Source organism: Gadus morhua, chromosome 1 (assembly GCF_902167405.1).
Source record: "Gadus morhua chromosome 1, gadMor3.0, whole genome shotgun sequence".
NCBI classification, from domain to species: Eukaryota; Metazoa; Chordata; class Actinopteri; order Gadiformes; family Gadidae; genus Gadus; species Gadus morhua.
This window is the reverse complement of record NC_044048.1, coordinates 21,102,888-21,107,616: the sequence shown is the minus strand read 5'-3', so window position 1 is coordinate 21,107,616 and position 4,729 is coordinate 21,102,888. Positions and strand designations below refer to the sequence as shown.

At 47.2% G+C, this 4,729-nt stretch overlaps 1 protein-coding gene across 2 annotated transcripts in view; it reads right to left on the bottom strand.

Moving 5' to 3' along the window:
• The window catches only part of lamb2 (laminin, beta 2 (laminin S)), a 45,078-nt gene extending 45,024 nt beyond the window's left edge, over positions 1–54 (bottom strand). For both annotated transcript variants that reach the window (XM_030365809.1, XM_030365818.1), the window contains exon 1: positions 1–54. This exon is cut by the window's left edge and continues 198 nt beyond it. The gene's annotated coding sequence lies outside the window, so the exon portion shown is untranslated.
• Between the last annotated feature and the right edge of the window lie 4,675 nt (positions 55–4,729).

Sequence of the window (4,729 nt, the reverse complement as noted above, 5' to 3'; positions counted from 1 at the left end):
GGATCCCCCAACACCTGGACCGGAGCTCTGACGTGATCCTGACCTCAACATCACCAAACCCCCGTTTAATGACAGTTTGAGGGCAGACCCGTAGTGTTACGTTTTACTTTAAAGGGTAAACACTGAGGCCACCTGAATGTTATGCGCACACTTGGATTGAATGGCCGGCAGAAAGCGTAACGTGAGGTCAGAGGTTCACCTTTACGCATGCCTCCCGTCAGCATGTAAGACACAATCTCAAAGAAGTCTTATTTTCTACAATTCCCAGCGCTTGATAAATCTGTGTGAGACAAATGATTCTGTAGAGCGACAAATGAATCCAAACTCCTTTCCTGGTTTTCCCCTGACCGTCTCGGACACGCGCAACAGAGGCAGGAATGCGCGCTCCCGATGGGACGGATTAGATTCCCTTCCTTTGATTGCATCAATGAACAATTCGTGCACGCGTACAGACCCCCAACTAATCCCCCACAAAAAACCATCACCACTCCCCCCCCCACCTCCCAGCAGGTGCTCCAGGATAACTCACGGGTCATCTAACCCGGGTCCCGTGGTCACCTGCACGGTTGTCTCACCTTAAGACAATTACTGGCGAACATTGTGTACAAGTTGAAACAGTCTACTTCTGCTCCTATGTTTGATGGCCTACATCGTTTTTTTTCTCAGACAAAAAATATGGTAGTACGGTCATTTTCTCCTTCCCTGGTCTCCAGTATGAGTGCATCTCTTTGTCAGAACCAGCGCCAGATCACCTGATGACATACTGGAACGGACGACTATTCTAAGTGAACCGGCCTGAACGGGGGAGTGTGGAGGAGACGAGCAGGTGTTTCAATGCAGTTTTTAATGAAAGTGTAGAAGGTGTTCTTCGAAAGTGAATCATCAATCGATTGATATATTGTTTCCTTCGTGATAATAGTGTGTGTGTGTGTGTGTGTGTGTGTGTGTGTGTGTGTGTGTGTGTGTGTGTGTGTGTGTGTGTGTGTGTGTGTGTGTGTGTGTGTGACTCGTGAATGAGAGTGGGTGCGTGAGTGAGAGTACACTTTTAGTTGAACTGCTCAGTTGAGCGAAGGCGCCCTCTAGAGGTAAAGCAATAATCATTTCCACAAAACGTCCAGATCAGAAGCAGTTTAAATGCAGGGGTAACGCATAACTTTATTTATTTGTCTTCCATTAATGTAAATCAATCATTTCATTTCAGCACAGACAGCACATGTGTACATATATTTGTATTTATCTAATCACAAAAATATTGTGTAAAAAAAATAAATGTCATTTTTTTAAGTATCTATCATCATCTTATTATCATGTTATTTTCTCAACAGGAATGTCGTCAAAAGGGTTTGAGTACTATCGTCAAATTTTTATAAATGGAATTGACACAATCTCAAGAGCTGTAGGTAAAAAATACAAAACATAATCTATTTCCGTTATCATAAATCAATTCGTTTGGACAGGTAAAATAAGGTTGATACGTTTTCATCAGTCTAGCTTAGAGGACCGGGTACTGGGTGAATCCATCTTCACCCTCGCTTCTGGCTTCACTAAGTTAAGATAAGTTAAGTTAACAGGTCTCGTAATTGCGGACCTGCTGGCGGATGTCTTCCCTGGCCGTGGTTGCGTTGTGCTCTAGCTCGGCCAGCTCGACCTGCTGACGTTGCATGCGCTGCTCGTTGTTCCGGAACTTTCTCTCCAGCTCTGGAGAAGAGGAGAGAAGAGAGGAGGAGAGAAGAGACGAGTTGGGAAGAGACGATAGCAGGGAGAGCGGAGGGGAGAGATGGGGAGAGGAGGAGAGGAGGAGAACGGGAGGTAGGAGGAGGGAAGAGACAAAGAGAGAAAACAGTGAGTAGGCGTTAACAATGGTCTGTCCAATCACGTCAGTGACCTCACGGTAGGAGCACTTACAGGTCAGGAGCCGGTCAGCAGAACTAGACTGAGGAAACAGGCATGCAGACAGGACAGACAGACAGACAGACAGACAGGACAGACAGGACAGACAGACAGACAGACAGACAGAGACAGACAGACAGACAGACAGACAGACAGACAGACAGAGACAGACAGAGACAGACAGACAGACAGGCAGACAGACAGGCAGGCAGGCAGGCAGGCAGGCAGGCAGGCAGGCAGGCAGGCAGGCAGGCAGACAGACAGACAGACAGACAGACAGACAGTAACACTTCGACTAATCTTTTAGCCCAATTATTACGATAGAAACACGAGTTTCTTAATTTGAGAACCAAGCACATTGATTGTGTTCGTTTGAGACCACTTAATAATAATACACATAACGAGGATATAGCTCAGGGAATTACATTAACCCATATATTTTCAAACTGTTCATATTTCCATATACATTCACCAAACAACCCTCAAATAAACCCACAGTCCAGATTCCCCAAAAGTCTTTTCCGCCGATGTGATCTGATAACCGCGTTAATAAGCGGCCTCCATTTGCGTGCCCCTTGCGCACCCTCGCGCGTTCTCCCTCTAGTTCAAAGCAAACAAAAAAGAATATCCAAACGAAATCCCCGATGTCCCCGAACAAAACTCCGCCAGCAACTGTCTCTTACGTCCGGGGAAAAAATAGGCAAAGAAAAACAAGATGACCCAGGTCGTAACAAAAACCTCCAGCAAAAAATATAAATCGCTCTTACCGACGTATCCAAAGAGTCGGCAAGAGTTGTCGACTTTGTCCAGTGGTTCTTACAGCTTTTCCACTATTAAGCTTTCTCAGTTGGACTGGTGTTTGTTAGAGGTCCCTCTCAGACTCCCTCCATTCATTCATTACCCCCCCCCATTCATTCATTTCCTTGTATTTAAAACCTCTCGAACCTCATCCCGTCAGCTGACAGGCACGTCAGCTGATTTGCGGAACACCGATCCCCCGGTCAGAAAACAATAACAGTCATAAATACAAAATAAATACATATAAATATAAGGCCACAGGTACATATTAAGGTAGGAACATTACTTTAGGATCACCACATTATACCTGTGAATTCTTTACATATTGAAACCAGGTAATATTTTTACAGTGTATCCTAAAATATTAAATATGTGGCCTAGTGTCACATAGACCCCCCCTCCAGCCGGAGGCTACTCAGGTAAGACACCAAAATATTTTTTCAAATTTACCACATTTACTGTATCCTCTTTTTGTGGGTTGTTCCACCCTACCCTGTAGTTTACAGGCCCCAATTTTTTTGTAATTTTAGCTGGCCCTTCCCACCTAGGCGCTAGCTTAGCAGAGAATTTATCACTGGCCCTAGAGAGAGGATGGGACCTGACCCAGACTAGGTCACCCTGCTGAAAGTGCGCATCTTTTCTGCGGGCATTATAATACCTAGCTTGTCTAAGTTGGTGCACCCCCACTCTCCGTTGGACCTCCTCTAGCATTTTCTGTTGTCTCTCCACCAGGTTGTAGGCCTCTCGCTGTGCAGGTGATGGTGACTTGTAGATGAGCCGTTCCAGTGGGCCTTTGAGGTTCCTGCCCAAAGCCAGCTCAGCAGGGGTTTGTCCAGTGCTCTCCTGTTGTGCTGTGTTGAGGGCGAAACGGAACTCTGACAGCCAATGGTCCCAGGTGTTGTGGTGTTTGCCGACATATGATGCAATCATGGCTTTAATGGTCCGGTTGAATCGTTCTGTCAGATTGGTTTGTGGATGATACCTGGTTGTGAGTTTCTGAACAACCCCCCATGTGTTGCAGAGGTTAGTGAGAAGTTTTGAAGTAAACTGTGGACCTCGGTCCGAAACCATGTATTGCGGCACCCCCCCACTGGGTGAAGATTTCCTCTCTGAGGATTTTGACCAGACGGGGTGTCTTGCTGTCCCTCAAGGGAAACATTTCCACCCATTTAGAGCAATAGTCGACCACCACCAGGAGGTAACAGTTGGCTTTCTTACTTCTAGGTAATGGCCCCATGAGGTCAACACCCAGCATCACTCCCGGTTTTTCAACTACTGTGCTCTGCAGTAGTCCTGATGGCTTGGCGTTATCCGCTTTGTACTGCTGACAGGGTATACAGGACTTGACATGTGCCCACACATCTTTGCGGACATTCGGCCACCAGGCTACTCCCAACACCTTTAATAGAGTCTTCAGCTGACCCAGGTGACCACCAAGGGGATTATCATGAAAGTACCTCAGAAATTCGGACACCAGGGATTGTGGAACGACCATCTGGTACTTCTGTCCCTGGTCCCGTACAGGAACTCTTCTGTACAACACCCCTTGTTGGACCACAAAGCCAATGCGAGTTAAAGGCACATCTGTCTGGGCACTGTCCTGCTTCAGCTCACACACCCGTTGGTCCTTCTCTTGTTCCTCTGCTATCTCTGCCAGGGTAGTAGGCAACACAGAGTGGATTTTGGTGGAGACAGCCCAGCACGGTGATGGGTGAATTGAGAGAGGTTTGTGAGCCCGGGACAACGCATCTGATGCTGAATTGAGACAGCCCTTTCGGTAATGTACCTTGAAATGGAACTGCTGTAATCGTAGGGTCCACCGGGTCAGACGGGAGCTAGTCTTTGGGCAATTGAACGCCCACGACAGTGCAGCATGATCAGTGTAGACGGAGAACTCCACTCCTAAGTAGTGCCTCCACTTTTCAACCGCCCATACCACTGCCAGGCACTCCTTTTCCGAAGTGGAATAATTGCACTCTGGACCTCGGAGTCCCCTGGAGGCATAGGCTATCACCTGCTCCCCTTCTGGTGTGTTCTGGGA